At 43.4% G+C, this 16,905-nt stretch overlaps 1 long non-coding RNA gene across 1 annotated transcript; it reads right to left on the reverse strand.

Annotated features, from left to right (window-relative positions):
- Window positions 1-125: 125 nt before the first annotated feature.
- LOC309841353 lies at window positions 126-16,884 on the reverse strand. Its single transcript, XR_014299079.1, has 4 exons — window positions 8,294-16,884; window positions 6,292-8,047; window positions 1,822-1,973; window positions 126-485 (listed from the first exon to the last, which is right to left on the reverse strand). It is a non-coding gene; the product is annotated as an uncharacterized lncRNA (long non-coding RNA).
- Between the last annotated feature and the right edge of the window lie 21 nt (window positions 16,885-16,905).

Below are 16,905 nucleotides of genomic sequence, written 5' to 3' on the forward strand. Positions count from 1 at the left end.
AACAGAGCTCTCGTTTAGGGGGAAAGTAAATGCTAGGGTTAAATGAACAATATCTATCATTCTGCACAGCAGTTCTCCCAATCAAAAAAAAAAAGAAAGAAAAAAGAAAAAAGAAAAAAAAAAACCATAGGCAAAGAGCATTTATTGGAGTGAGAGGAAATAAATAAAATAAAAACAGCAACAAACACATGCAACCGTATCCTTCGACTTTCAGAAAACGGGGAGGATTTGTGCTGTGAATAATAACTTCAGTGAAATAAATGTTCAAATTATGTTGGAAAATTGTTCATTTGGACTCCTAGCCTTTTGCAATCTCCAAAGCTAATAATACTCCAGCTTATGAAATCCCTTACTAATCTATCAAAGACTCTTCATCTGTTGTCATACTCATTCCCCCAGTGGCCCCCCCGGAGGCTTTCCCAATGATCAGCCAGAATCGAAGGCACTAGATGGGATGCTTTTCTTTGATGATTTCCGTTCTGTGCCTGCAAGGGAGAGGAAAAAGCCCTAGGTAAGAACTCAGCCACCCCGAAGTGCGTTCTAGGCTAGGCTGAGACGCCTTTGACAAATTATTAAAACACTCTGTGAGCCTCGATTTATTTATCTGTAAAATGGGACCAATGCCCTCTGCTTCCTGCCACCTAGGTTCCTATAAATTCATCTATTTCCATTTGATGACAAGTTTACCAAGAGCCCCTTATGCATCAAGACGGTGCTGGGCAAGGAGGAAGGTGTCGCCCCCGCCCTCTTGCTCCCATGCAGAGCAAAGGAAGCCAGTGACTGCACACTGTGGTAAGCCCTAGAATAGCCAGAGACACTTCTTTAAAAGCACCCAGGAGGCACCTGGGGGCCAGAAAGAGCTTCTGGAAGCAAGGGATCTCTCAATGAATTGTTGAAGAACAAGTCAGGGGGGATGGGGGTAGAATGGAAGCTATTATTACTGCAAGGAAGACAAAAGGTACTGGAAGCATCTTTGCATGGCCACATCCTGAGATTCCAGGAGGGGAGGCAGGAGCCCTGGGAAGGAAGGAGAGCTAAGCAGGACCCAGTCAAGGGTCTCCTGGTTCTGCTACAGGGTTTGGACTTAACCTTGAAGGCAATGGGGAGGCCACAGAAGGGTTTCTGTTGGAGGAGGTGGCCTGACTGTTTCGGAAGGCTATCCCCACCCACAACAGCTGCCAGGCAGAGGAGTTAAAGGGGAGGCTGGAGGCAGGGAGACCTGAAGGCCGGGAGAGGGGCTCAGGTGCAGAAGCAGGAGAAAGGGAGTGGGGAGGAGGGAGAGCAGACCTGCAGGAGCACAGCATGGACAGGACAGCCTGATGACTGCTCCGTGGGGAAAGAGAGGAAGGTATGCCAAAGGATGCTAGGTCCTGGCTTGGACAGAAGGGCAGACGCTGGTTCTGCGCACTGAGAGAAAGAATGCTTGACTGTGGTGCCCAGCACAAGATAAGGTACACAGTAGGTGCTCACTCTTTGCTAAGTCAAAGCAGAATCCTTCTTCTCCTAGCTTTCTTCTCCTCCTACCTCTGTAACCTCCTCCTCCTGTTGCCCCCCCCCCCCAACCCTCATCCTGCACATCACTGCCTGGTAAATCTTCTTAAAACACCAATTTGTCTGTCAGATTTAAATGGCTCATTTAAATGGCTCAGGATTTCCCCAGGCACCACTCAAAGCCCCTCCGCTCCGGCTCTCTAATCCAGCTCCCCCACACCAAGCCGCCTTCGATCTATACTGCTTCAGCCAAGCTGTCCAGACTGGGGCCCCTTGACCTGTTGGCCTCTAGTCTTTATTCAGGCTATGCTCCCTCCCCAGAGCACCCACCTCGCCTCTCCTTTCTTTTCTGCCACTGCAGATTCAAATCAGAGAATCACGGTGGAGACCAGGAAAAGAGAAAGAAATTCCCTCCGTACTCCTGTTACTTCTGTTCATTCAAGACAGGCTTAATTCTTTGACATCCAGGCTACTCACAGGGTCTGTGGTTAAGGAAGTTATGAAAGAGGAGAAATGAGAGGTAAGTTTGTCTAGATAATAAATAAATTGGCTAATCAGATGTGTCTTAACACAGCTTCCTGGCACATTCCAGACATTCAGAGTCCTTTTGATTTTTGAGATGCGTTTTTAAAGCATGAGTGGATTATGATGGGGGGGGGGCAGGTTTTTTTTTTTTTTTTTAAATAGGACCTAAACTGTAAAAACTGCTATTCCCGATCTTACCACAAATGAACCCACTTTAGTATGTCCCGCTGGGAAATGAAGGCAATTGCTTTATGCCTGGGAATTACCAAGATTTACGTGAAAGTGTTACCTCACACTCTGTGGGAAATAAGTCTAAATGAAAAGGAAGACAATTAGCCCAAAAGTGCCAGCTTCGACAGTGTTGGTTGGCTGGTTAGTTGATTCTGAAAGCCCATTTTTATTTCTAGAATCAAAAGTTGCAAAAAAAAAAAAAACAAAACAAAAAACCCAAACCCAGCAAACAAGACCCCCAGTAGCTGCGTGGTCCACAGATGAGAAGCCCCTGGGGCAAACACAGGCAGGGTAACTTTGAACAGTGCCCATCCCTATGTTTGATCCCCTCTCAGAACTCTGCGAAGGGCAGCCCCCTGGACAAATTGAAATCCCTCGGGCCAAGAAAGCTACAGAGCTACGTGAAACAACCAGCAGACCCAGGTTCTGTCGTCTGTCCACCAGGCTGCCCCATTGGCACATGACACACCTCTGGCCCCAAGCGGGCTTCGCTCCCTTTCCAGCCACTAGGGTGGTGTTTCTCCAATCATGGTCCAAGAACTACCTACATTTGCATTAATACGTGGTCTCTAGTCTGTGCTTCCTGAGCCCAAATCTCAGAAGGTGGGTTCATGCTTCAACACTATTTTTGTGGAGTCAGACTAGCAAGGCTTCATTTTTCTCCCAGGATATTGGCATTCTCCGTCCATTGCCCTTCTCCAACTTAGGGTGTCTGAGCCATTGCTTTATTCTAATCATCCTTGCAATTCTACTGCGCCTTGCAATTCTATTCTGTGTCCCCAGGAAACTCACTCTTCACACACCTCAATAACATTGTCGAATCTCTTCTATTCTCTGGAAATTATAATTTCCTAATTACCAGCCCCACGACCTTATAGCATTGGACCTCAATGCCTAATTCTCCAAGGATTTAGAGGCTACTCAATGAAAATTCTCTCCTCCTCTAGAAATCAACACACACACACACACACACACACACACACATGCACACGCACACACACACTCAAACACAAACACACACACCTGTCTCCACTGGCCCCATCCTTCACCTTGAGTCTGGTGAATCCCACCTTCCCCTCCTTCTCAGAACCTTACACTTTCATACACCTCCTCTCTCCTGTGTTTTTAGTCACCTTCTCTTAACTGAACCCTTCCCTTTGGCTTTCTTTTCCCATTGTAGAGCATCACTAGAGTAAAAAATTAGGATGGTGGTTGTCTCCCATATCCTGCTTGGAGAATAATTGCATCAATAACGACCTATCCTATGTTGTCCATAAATCCTCAATAGAATGACGAATATGATTCAGTAGAGTTTTTAACACTTGTGATTATAGAAGTGTTCAAATGTACTCAAGAGCAGAGAAACTAGTGTAAGGAACTTCCACTTAGCCATCACCCAGCCTCAGCAACTGTCACGAGTTTATGAACATATTTTAGAGTCAATCTTAGGTATCAAGATGCAACTCCAGATGAAAAGAAATTTCAAAAAACATTACATCCATCCATTATCATAGCTAGATAATGGACAGTGATCCCTTAATATCATCTAATATCCAGTCCATATTCCATTTTCCCAAGTGTCACAAGATGTCTTTGGAAGTTGGGTTGTTCAAAATCAGGATTCAGTCAGGATGCCCATATTGTATCTCATTGTTGTGTTTCAAGTTGTTTTTATCCTGTAGCAGTCTCCTTGCCTTTATTTTTTTCTAAACATTTATTTCTTGGGCCATTTATTACAAAGATTATCTCAAATTCTTGATTTGGTTGATCATATCCTTACAGTGTTGATAACTTGTGTCTGTATACATCACATTTCTGGTAAACTGGTAATTACATCAAAAGATTTCATTAGATTTGGGTTCAGTCTTATTTTTAGTAAAAGTACTTCAGAGGTTAGAGTTTTTAAACATGACACAATAGAGACCACTTTTAGAAAAACTCTCTTTTATATCATATCCTCTTCTAACTATAAACTTTTCTATCTCCTCCCCATCCACAGTTAAACATTTACCAAAAGCATCTCGTTCACTTGTTTAACTTTTTTTAGCATCTACCCACTTTTTATCCCACTCAGATCTGGTTTCTGCCCTTGTTGCTCCTAGAAACAGTAATGACCTCTATACCACCAAATCAGAGACTTTTTTTTTTTTCAATTCCTATTTTGTTCCAGTATAAAACTTAGGAGCTTAAAATAAGAATTTATTATTATCTTTCCCAATCTTGTGGATTGACTGAGAACAGCTAGGCAGTTCTCACTTGGGGTCTCTCCAAGGGCTGGAGTCATCTTCACGTTCAAGATGGCTTCTTTCCTGATATGGCTGATTCCCAGGCTAGAACAGCTAGATTAACTGGGGTCTGGCCAGTATTTCTCTCTCTGCTTGGTGTCTCTCTCTCTCTCTCTCTCTCTCCCGTCTCCTTCCATGAGTCATTTTCACAGTTAGTTTGGGCTTCTTCACAACATGATGGTCTAAGAGCAAAATGACTTCTTACATGAAGTCATGACTGGCCTTCTTCTGAACAAGCCTTTCAAGAGACCAAGGTGGACACTGTAAGGATTCACATGACTTAACCTCAAAAATCACATAGTGCCCCTTCCGTGCAGTTTATCGGTTGAACTGGGCCACCCCTCATTCAATGTGAAGGACACCACACAAAGGTATGAATTTCAGGAGGCATCACTCATTGGGGGACCATCTTGGGAGACTAGTTGTCATACTTCTTTGACTTTTCAACAGTTATCAGAACCGTTGTGAACTATCTATTTTTTGAAATACTTTATTCTCTTGTTCCCATAACACATCACATTTCTATTCTCTTTCTGCCTCTCTGACAAAAGTCTCTCCATGGTCTTTGCATGCCTCATCTTCCTCTGCCCTTGTCCTCCAGGCCCGGCCCTAAGCCTCTTCTCTTCTAAGTCTCTTCTCTCCCAAAGCCATTTCATTGTCCACAGTTTTTACTAATTCCTAAAATGTGCATGATGAGAATGTTAACTACTCCAACCCCATCTATCCTCTGAGCACCATCCTCCACCTTCTTGAAACTTCCCCTTGAATATCCGAAAGTACATCCAACTTAGTATGTCCAGCTGAACTCTGAATGGACCTCTGCCCCCAACTGGGGGACCTCTTCCAGCATTTTCTATATCATCTAATGGAACCCCCATTTCCTCTTTTTGCACAGAAACCTGAGGCTCATCCTCAATGTCTGTCTGTCTCTGTCTCTCTCTTCTTTATTGGCTCTATTCATCCTTTCACCAAAACATTATTTCTAGAATATTTCTGCCCCATCTTCCCCACCTCTATCTCCATTATCACCACCTACTATCCAGACTACCATTCACAAATGTCACCTCTAGGGCTCTCCCTTGAAGAGGGTGAGATCCAGGGCAACGCAAGCCAGTGCAGAGTTCATTGAAAATGCTGGCCCTTGAGAGGAGGCCATTCTGCATAGGCATCTTTTATGATCCCCTGAGATATTCTTAAAAATAGCAACATCAAAATTGAATTTCAGGGATACCTAGGTGGCTCAGTTGGTTAAGCATCTGCCTTCGGCTCAGGTCATTATCCCAGGGTGCTGGGACTGAGTCCCTCGTTGGGCTCCTTCTTCTCCATCTTGTCCCTCTGTCTGCTCCTCACCCTGCTCATGCACACTGCCTCTCTAACAAATAAATAAAATCTTTTTAAAAACTGAATTAAATGATCTTCATTCTGCAGCTTCCCAAACTGTGTAGGGCTGAGAAAGATCCTCTGTATTTTCTACCCAAGCGAAAGGCCTGCTAATTGGTCTCCTCGCATCTACTCCTGCCTCTTTAGAATTTCTTCGTGCAGCAGCAAAAGTAACCTTTGGATCATGCACTCTGCTCAAAATTCTCTAATGACTTCTAATCGATCTTGGGATAAAGGCAGAGAAAAAACAATTCTTAACATAACCTCCAAAATCAAGAAGAGACATGGTCTCTTGTTTCTTGCTATGACATTATGACCACAAGTAAGAGACTTGAACTCAATCTCAATTGAACAATAAGAGATTTCAGGAATTACACACCCCACGTAACCGGAAGTCCTGCGGTAGAGTGGCCTTCGGGGAACGTTGATTCGGCACCTCAGCCTTTATCAAGGGGAAAGGTTCTCATGTGTCCACTCCACCATCCTTGGAGCCAGCTCCATCTTCAGGAGGAGAAGACGACTGCAGCTGTCCCCCACTTCCCATCTAGATTTGACAAAACTCAGAGGAACAATTAAGGACCATCTTTTCTTTTGACTCACTCTTAGGAGCAAGGTAGCTTTCCTTGGAAGTCCACGGGAAACTTTCCTTCTCTTCTCAGTTGCAAGAATCAGGGCACAAGTCTAAGGGAGTGACCCCTTTACACTGGGAGTGAAGTTAGTGTCCCCAAAGGCAGAGCACTGTGTTGGGGGTTGTCTGCATTCCTGAACAAAATGGGGATTCTGTTGGGAGGAACAGAGGTGTAGGGGATGCTGGGTGGGGTCTCCATTCTGATCTCACTCCAAGTTCCCCTGATCCTCTCCACTGCGGCTACAGGAAATGTCTTTCACATCCTTGTCTGTACCTGCTTCCTTTTTGTCAGTCTTCTTACATGCTCTCACTTGATCCTTCCCACTGGGTAAATTCAAAGTATCCTTCCGATCTCAGCTAAAGCATTACTTCCCCTTGGATTCGTCCCTGCCTTCTGCAAGAAGATCAAATCTTCCTGTTACATAAATGCTCTTAGAATCGTGCACTTCTCCCTTGTAACCTTCGCCACTGCTGCACTTCTGCATTGATTTCTGTGATTAAACCATCACTAGTTCTCCCCTGAAACATTTCAGACCGAAAGCAGGGACTATGTCTGATTTTGTTCACTACTGGATCATCAGTGCCTAAGACAATGTCTGACACATAACAAAACCACCAAAACACAGAACTTAAAACATCGTGGACTGTATGAAGGAAGGAGCTTGAAATCAAAGGGAATGATTTTTGTTAAGGTGACTTTTCCCTGGGCATTGTAAAATCTGTAGCCCAAAATGGAAATCTTCTGCGAGTGAAAGGGGAGTTTGCTTAATTGGTAAACCAAGACAACTGGGTGAACCAAGATTTCATGGAACCTGGTTCCATGAAAACCAGGAACTATGTTGACTCTCTTTGTCCCTCCACATTGTCTAGAGTCTTTCCAATACTTCTGTTGTTGTTGTTGCTGTTGTTTGTGGGTGTTTCTTTTTGTTCGTTCGTTTCAAGATTTTCCAATCCTTCTTAAGGAAGGAATAGGGCGTGCATTTCCAAAGGACCACACTGGGATACCTATCCTGCAACTCCCGAGAAGACCTTATTTTTCCTGGTTTATGTTTGTGAACCTTTGGGGGCACATCATACAATTTAACCACAGACCCCTAGAACGTCCATAGTTTGCACAATTTTTCTATACATCATAGTCATAGAGAAATCTGCACTGTCACTTGCCATTAATGGGAATGGAAAGCCGCATGCCTCTTCTGGAGAGCAAGCTGGTAGTTTTACTTCAGAGTCTTCAGAAAAGGATATACCTAGCAATTCTACTTGTAGGGGTTTGTTCCACAGAATAATAAGCTAACACTCAAAGACATTTGTTTTTGGTTTTGGTTTTTTTAAGCAGCAAGTATATTTTATTTTTTACTTAAATTCAATTAACCTACATATAGTACACCATTAGTTTAGATGTCGTGTTCCATTAATTTGTCAGTTGCGTGTAACACCCAGTGCTCATCACATCGTATGGCCTCCTTAATGTCCATCACCCAATTATGCCGCCCTCTACCCTCCTCCCCTCCAGCAACCCTCAGTTTGTTTCCCGTAGTTAAGAGCCTCTCGTGTTTTGTCTCCCTCTCTGATGACTTGCAGTTCCGTTTTCTCTCCCTTCCCCTACAATCCTCTGTGCTGTTTCTTATATTTCACACATGACACTCAATATACTTGTATAAGAATTTACCGTAAAAAAAAAAAAAAAGTTCCCAATTCTTCATCCTTTCCTGGATCCACACCATTTGTCCATAATTGTGCTGAGCCCTTCTACTCTGTGCAGTTGGCCCCGTGGTTCGCTTTGGCCACCAGGATGAGAGCAAATATGCCACAATCAGAGGCTTACGAAAGTGCTTGCCCATTTCCTCTTGGCTGTGGCTCCTCTGAATAGCCATGAGAACATGCCGGGGCTAGCCTCCTGGAGGATCACTCACCTGGAACAGGACAGAATTACCCCGGTTGTCCCAACGGTGAGCCTCCCTAAAGAAGCCAGTGGCCAGCCTGTCCAGACACAGGAACAAGTCAAAATGAGGGCTGCTTAGCCGACAGGCAGCTGACTGCCAAGGTGTGAGTGAGCCGGGATCAGCTGAACGCCTGCAATCTTGTAAACTGAACAAATGATTATTCTTGTGTGCCACTGCAATTTTGTGGCTGCTACATAGCATTATTGTGTCCATGGCTCTCTGAAGCAATTGCAGTAGATCCAACAATCAAAGGATGGTAGGATATCACGCAGCTATTAGGAACGTTGTATAGATGTATACTGACTTGAAATGCTCACAATAGATGGATACATTTCCAAAGGAATACAAAACATTGTATAGAATAGGACACCATTTTCATAAAACATACATGTCTGCACCTGCAAATGAAAGTGTCAGGTCTGATATACAACAAGATGCTGACGTGGTAAAATTGGGTGGGTGGTAGAATTTGGGGTGTTTTTCATTTTTTATTTATCTGCATTTACAGTTATTCTGTAAAAACACATGTTGCTTGCATAATTGTTCTACAGCATTGGGTGCAGGAAACTTGGAAATATCGCTTCTTTCGAGACTCACTAAGGAGTGCAGTAGCAGAACATGCTTTTTTGATCCCTCTACCAAACCTGAGAACAAAAGCTTCAATCTACCCTTCCTGACACAGTCATCATTAACTGGAGGGATGGAGACCACAAAGTGCCCTTCCCCCAGGGGAGACGAGGCTCTGGAAAGTCTTTTTCACTGGAGACTAGGGTTTTGTAATGAAGAACACTCTGGGCATCATGGTTACTTATGGTTACTGGGTTCAGAATGGCTGCTTTCCCCCTTCTACCTGCCAGAGACAGAAGGTGATTTTTCTCTTGACCCTTCCCCATGAGAACCTAGTGGGGCTCCTGGAGGCGAAACCTATAAAAGCCTGACCCCTGACCTCATGACGTCAGCACTCAGGACAGTCTCATTCTCCCTGTAGTCCACACATTGCCTCCAGCAACTTATCAAAATTGCCATCTGAGTGTTCCTATCAGTTAGGGGTTCCAGCAGCTTCTGCTGCAGGTAAGCTGACCTTGGCGCTCGGTGCTCTGTGATCACCTATCTGTCCAGATTGGAGCATGCTGGTTTGTCCTGCAATCTCAGTTTTCTGATGGGATCAAGAAAAGTCACTGGTTCCCAGTTTGTTCAGCTTTTTTCCTTGTTTTAAAGTCAGGAGTGACAACCTCTAAGCTCTTTGTTTGTTGAAGCTGAAACTAGAAGTCGTGAGACAGGCTAGGTTTTTGTTGCCCAAGGTTAGCCCTTTCATTGGCCAGTTTGGCTTTGACCATGAAATCCAACAGTTGGTAGTAACAGGTTCCTCCACCTGAAGGATACACTTTATATTACTTGAATCCATTTAAACTTACTGAGACTTGTTTTATGAGCCACAAAATGTTCTATCTTGGTAAATTCAGTACACTTGAGAACAATGTGTATCTCGCTGTTGCTGGGTGGAGGTTTTTTCAAGACGTCAGTCTGGGCAAGCATTGCTAGAGGTGTTCAAGTCTACTATATTTCTGCTGATCTGCTATTAGTTCCATTAGCTATGGAGGGAGCATTTTCTAAAAATCTCTGGCTATAATTGTGTATTTGTCTATTTCTCTTTGTTGTTTTTTCTTCTCCATTTATTTTAAAGTTTTGCTATTATGTGCATGAACATTTGTTATACTCATTTGTTATTGTTAGAATTGTTTGATTAAGTGACCCCTATGTGATTGTGAAATGACCTTCTTTACTCTTGGCAATATTCTTTGCTCTGACATATAATTTATCTGATATAAATATAGTCACTCCAACATTCTCTTGGTTAGTGTCAGTGTGGTCTATTTTTCTATCCTTTTAACCCATTTGTGCCTTTACATTTAAGATGCATTTCCTGTAGGCAGCATATACGTGGGTATTGTTTTTTTACACAATTTGACAATCTCTGTATTTTAGACTGCAGTTTTTATACAAATTATCTTTAATATGACCATTAACATGATGATGTTTGAGTCTATCATCTTTCTATTTGTTTCTTTTTGTCTCCTCTGTTCTGGGTTCTTTTTTTTTTTTTTTTTTTCCTCTTTTATCAGCCTGCTTTGGGATTAGCTGATTATTACTCTTTATGACTCCATTCTACAAACTTTGTTGGCTCATTTAACTCTTTGCTTTGGTAGTTTTGTGTTGCTTTAGGGTTTAGAGTATGGAAGTTGATGAGTCAATTGCTAAAAATTAAGACTTGTGGGACTCAAAATGGCCATACTTACAAAGCTAAAGGAAAAGGTATAAAACATTATAATACATACATAACAGCGTTAAAGTAAAAATATGCATCACAACCAAAGGCTATCTCACAATGGGGGGTCTGGAAATGTCAGAAGGAGTCCTCTATTGCCTCCCTTTTCTATAAGGGCCATGGCCAAATGAAATGTGTATCTTGGATCAGGAACCCCTGTTGTATGTACAGAACATTTCAGAACCAAGTAGCCCCAAATGGCACCTTGTCCAGTCATATAGTCATGTTCTTGCTGCACAGCAATAGACTCCTCCAGTAGTCTCAATAAATGATGCTGGAAAGTTGTAAAAATCGCTCCCAAATTTCTTGGACCCTAGGGTTCAAGGCAATACTATAAATGGGTATGTTTCATTCCTTTACTAGGGGTCATGCCTTTACTATGCAGAAACTTTAGCAAAATGGCTCAGATTAATTCCTAGCGCACTGGAATTGACCTTACAGCACACTCTTTAATATATCATAGTCTCCCATCAAGTGATATTTCACCACTTCAGGTGTAATAGAAGAACCTTAAAACAGTGGACATACATTTCTCTCCTCATGGCCTATATCCTACATGCAGTTACCATTATGTGTGGTATTTATGCACACGCTATCAACCCCACAATACAATGTGACTGTCTTTGCTTGAGAAGTCAGTTACATTTTTTAATGTTTTAAGTAATAAGAAGAAAAGGTCTTATATATTTACTCTTTCAGAGACCATTTTTGTCGCCTTTGGTTTCTGTGTGCTCAGCCAGATTCCCAGCTGGTGACATTTTCCTTCTGCCTTTTTTGTCTCTCTAGTCTTCCTTTCCTGCTTTCTTTGGCATTAAGTGAATGTTTTCTAGTGTTGTATTTTCAGTTCCTTAGTGATTTTTTTCACTGTGTATTTTTTTAGTTATTTCTTTAGTCCTTGCACTAAGGCTTATGCTGTATGTCTTAACTCATTAGAATCTACTTTAGATATAAAAACCTAATTACAATGAGATATAGAAATGTCCATTCTCCACAACTATTCTCTTCTCCCCCTTGTGCTATTATTTTTACACCTATTACATCTATAGCTATGTTACAAACCCAATAGTACATTGCTATAATTATTACTTTATATAATTCAATGTCTTTTAAAGGAGCTGAGAAAAGAAAATAAAGCAAATATATATTTATAGCTTTTGTTATATTTACCTTGTATTTGTCATTTCTGGTTCTTTTCATTTGTCCTGTGGACTCAACTTTATCTGAGTTATCATCTGGTCTAATACAATCCAATATAGCTCGGACAAGCACGTGGTCACCCTGGAACGAGTCTCTAAGCAGAGCTCTCTGACAATTCCCTACGCTGCAACCAACTTTAGGCACCATGAATTGCCAGTTAATTACTCTATGGTTTTAGATAATGTCCTGGGGCAAAGACAGCTCCCCAGTCTGATCCCATTAAACTCATAATCTTTTGTAGGGTAGTTTCTTGAGATCCATGTTTGAGGTATGCTCTGACCCCAGGTGAGCTTTTCTTAGCTGTCTTTTCCTGGTTGTTTCTGGTAAAGTAGCTGGCTTACGATTTCATGTGTGTTCTTATTACTACTTTGCACCCTTTCTTTTCAGCTTAAGGAGAGCCCTTTAACATTTCTCATAAGGCCAGTTTGTTGGTGAACTCCTTTAGCTTTTGCTTTTGTTGTTGTTTTTGTTTCTTATTTTACTTTTTTTTTTTTTTTTTTAGCTTTTGTTTTCTGGAGAACACTTTATTTCTCCTTCACTGCTGAATGATAACTTTTCTAGGCAGAGTATTCTTGTTTGGAAGCTTTTCTTCTTTCAGTACTTTGATTATATCATGCCACTTTCTTCTGGCCTGCAAAATTTCTGCTGTAAAGTCTGATGATTTTAGGAAGATTCCCTTGTAGCACTCTTTTTTTCTTTTTTCTCTTGTGCCTCGACTGTCATTGTGTCTTTAACTTCTGATATTTTGATTGTGTCTTGGTGTGGGTCTCTCTGCAGTCCTTTTATCTGGAACACTCTGGGCTCCATGATCTATTTCCTACCCCAAGTAAAGAAGTTTCAACCATTATTTCTTCAATTAAGATTTCTGTCCCCTTTCTCTCTCTTTCCTCCATCTGGGAGACCAATGATGAGAATGTTAGTCCATTTGATGTCTCTTAAGTGGTCTCCACTCTTTTTCACTTTTTTTTTTTTTTTTCCTGCTCTGTTTGATTGAGTTCCACTCATTTTTGAGTTGACTGATCCTTTCTTCTGCTTCACATGGTCAGCTGTCACATCCCCCGCTGGTGTATATTTCAGTTGCATTATTGTATTCTTCAGCTCTGTGACTTCTGTTTGGTACTTTCTTATTTTTCCATCTCTTTGTTGAAGTTCTCACTGTCATCATCCATTCTTCCCTCATTTGGTGAGCATCCCTATGGCCATTACTTTGAATTCTTTATCAAAGATAAGCATAAATTACTTATCGCCATTTCACTAAAGCTTTTTCTGAGGTTTTATTTTGTTCTTCCCTTTGGAACATATTCCTCTGTTTTATTTTTGTTTGTTTTTGTTTTGTTTGACTCTCTCTGTTGGTTTCTATATAGTAGATGAAAATGTGCCTTCTCCTAGTCTTAAAGAGTGGCCTTGTGTAGGGGATGAAACTTATTGCTCAATCCTTGGCACTTGTCCAAGCATCCAATTACAGGTTTAAGGGCTCCCTGTAGTTAAGGATGTACCAAGACTTGAAGTGTCCCAAAGAGGAGGATCTCAGCAGTCAGATTCAGACTTACTAGAAGCCAGACCCTCAGGCATCAGTTTTTACAAGTATGCAAATACATATAGCCCTGTGGGATCACAAACATAGGTCCCAGTGGCCTCCAGAGCCAAGCAAGGTAAAGGGACCCCTGGCAGCAACCACCCAAACGGGCACCAGACACAGGTACCCTCAAGGAGACACTGGTGCTCTGGACTGCAGCAGAGAGGGAGCCTAAAGGTAGAGCCTGCCTTCCAACGTCTCTGGAGAGGATCGCAGTCAGTCCCTAGATGCGTGTTTAAATAGAAGTCTGCTCCTCAAGTCTCAGCCTGATGATGATCAGCTGGTCTCTTTCTTAGAAAGACTGAGCTCCTGGGTCTTGCTGGGCCCCAGGGGTGGCAGCTGTTTAGGAACTCTGCCACCTTTGGTTATAATCCTGTGCACCCAGCATATAAGTCCTACTGGCCACCAGAACCCGGCAATGTAGAGGCACCCCTGGCAGCCGCCACAAAACTCAGGGTACCAGATAACAACTATGAGCTCCTTTCTGGGTGACACCAATTATTAGAGTCCAACAGGACAGGGACTGCAAGCTGGTCTCCAGAGCCAAGTGATGAAGAGACTCCCTAGGCCACAGCAGCAAAAATCAGGGCCTCATGTGTGTAAAAGCTCCTTTCCAGGAGATACTGTGGCTCCCACAGATGCCTTCATATAAACAGGTGAACCTCCCTCACGTTAAGTCTGGGTGCATCGACCATTCCCGAGCTGGGCCCGGAAGCTGATGAGCCTGAACCCTCCAGGCCTTTAACAGCGGTTCCTGGGCTCCCTACAGGCTTGTGGGGCTTGGGATATGAGCTCTGTCGGTTTTCAAAGTTAACATTTTGTAGGCTTATCTCTCAAGTGTATGTCTTAAAAGTTGGGATGCCTGACGTGGGGCTCAATGTAAGTGAACTGTTCCGTTGGATTTTTTACTTTAAATAAACGGAATTTTTGAAATGGTAAAGGAAACTTAAACACCAAATAAGCAAGGTACTTTATAAACGGGGGGTGGGGGGGCCGGTATTTTGACATTTTAGCTTCCACCAGAAGAAACAAAAAAAGTGTCTGCCATCCCAGGGGAAATTATATAAACTCTTCCAGATTCACAGCAGTGGAATTCTCTGGTAATTCCCACAGGAGCCAAGACTACCTCTGGAACAGTCTAACTATTGGAAACTACTAGTATCTGGCAGAAACCCAACTAGAACAGGGCAAACGATGTGCCACCCTCAGTCCTGAGAGTCTGGATCAAACCCAGGGGCCCAGGCCTGCCTGTGGCAAAGTTGTGAATAAGCAAAGCAGAGACTGTCTCCAAACTCCACCCACTTCTCTAGTCCATTTCTAATCCTCCTCCTCTTTAGCCTTGATCTTTTTCTGGGCCTCCTCCAACTGCTTCTTCCCACCCCCCAACCCAATTCACATTCTGCTTGTGTGATGAGTACTGAAGGGACAAAGCCACCCACCTCAGGGCCCTCGCATTTTAGTAGGGAGCTCCTCTACACCCAAAGTATTTAAGAGTATGTAATGTCTCTCTATTGCTAGAAAGTCAAGCCTCTAAACTGACTGTGGGAAGCATGTGTGTTCTCAAGCACCATGCTTCCTGCCCCATGAGAAGTCAGCTCAGGTTTAGTGAGGCACCAAGGACTATATCCCCACATCTCACTGCAGAGTTGGGAATGTATGGGGTCACAAGAATATGACCTCAAACTCCACCGCTCTGTGCCAGGTCACACATGACCTTGTCCTCTGCACATATACCCACACCCCTGCTGTCTGGCTTAGCTTATTCACCTTCAGTCTCTCTTCAGATGTCCCTTTCTTTGGGAGGCCTTCCTCAATGGATCCCCAAAGCTGGGTCTTGACCCACTGATTACCCCCATAACACCGAATGCCTTCCTCCCTCAGCACCTGACACGCCAATTTGCTACTCAGTAAACCAGTAGCCATCACAGCCCTGTCATTTAGCAGGTGCTTAGTTTACTGACTGGTCTACAAAACACGAAGCTCTGCAGGGACCGTGACTGCCTTGTCCTCCATTGTATCCTCAGCATCCCATCCAGAGCTTAGGCCATGATGGGCACACATGAATTATTCATTGATTGAAAGCCGTCTTCAGGGGTGCCTGGGTGGCTCAGTCATTAGGCGTCTGCCTTCGGCTCAGGTCATGATCCCAGAGTCCTGGGATCAAGCCCCGCATTGGGCTCTCTGCTCAGCAGGGAGCCTGCTTCCCTCTCTCTCTGCCTGCCTCTCTGCCTACTTGTGATCTCTGTCAAATAAATAAATAAATCTTGAAAAAAAAAAAAAAAGAACGAAAGAAGTCCTCATAAAAACAGTATTTGGATCTATGTTGATAATGTCCTGGTATCCTTGTTGCAAGGGGCAGCTCAGTGACCTTTTCTAGATGGTCAGGATGGGGGACTGAACAAGATAAAGGAAAAGATCTCTCCTCTCTTCAACCACACCTTTACTTTTCTAGGGATGCTTCACCTGAGGCTCATCAGTAGGGCTTCAGAAGATCGGCAGATTTCCTGACACTTTTATCAACGATTCCTGCCAATAGCTGTATGTGCCTTTTTCTGGAAGGAGGCCCATGGATTTCAATGAGTCTCAAAAGGCTGTGACTCAGAATCATTGCCATACACCCACCTGGTCCGATAGGACAGCCACTAGCGGTATGTAGCTATTTAAGTCTAAATTTAAATTAAAATTTCAAAGGCTTAGTAACAGTAGCTACACACGAAGTGCTCAATAACCACCACAGGACAGCCCAGATGGAGAGCATTTCCATGATTGCACAAAGTTCTGCAGAGCTTCTCAATGTTGGTAGCATTACTCTGCATTTAATGTACAGACAAGATTTGTTTAAATCACTCGGTGTTTTGTAAAATGAGTTGCCATCGTTCAGAAGTGAAAACATCGGACATCTGAAATTCTGATTTCTTTTGGGAAGCGGAACTATCTCCCAGTTTGGGGCCTTGCACTCGTGGCAGCTGGAACGCGCAGGACTGCTCAGTTTAGTTGGCCCCCGTCATACTGAAGCCACTTGCTTGGCCCTCCTCGACACTTGGGTTTGCGACCCTTGTTTCTAGGGGACCTCGGCCACCCTGGTTTCTTTCCAGTCTCTTGTGTTTGTTACCAGACTCCCAAGTTTGGGTAAGTGGGGTTGAATTCGCTGTAGGAGCAAATCTTGGGACGGGGTCCAGGACTGGGATTCGGGCGCCCCGCTGGAAGCTGGGGAGGGGCAGCGCCTTCCTCCCTCCCTCCGTTCATTCTCCGGAACTGGGAGAAGAGAGGGAGAATTTTATCCCGAACATCTGTTGCTTGACAAAGAACTTCTTGCCCGTCTT

This window comes from Mustela nivalis (assembly GCF_964662115.1).
Source record: "Mustela nivalis genome assembly, chromosome: 9".
NCBI classification, from domain to species: domain Eukaryota; kingdom Metazoa; phylum Chordata; class Mammalia; order Carnivora; family Mustelidae; genus Mustela; species Mustela nivalis.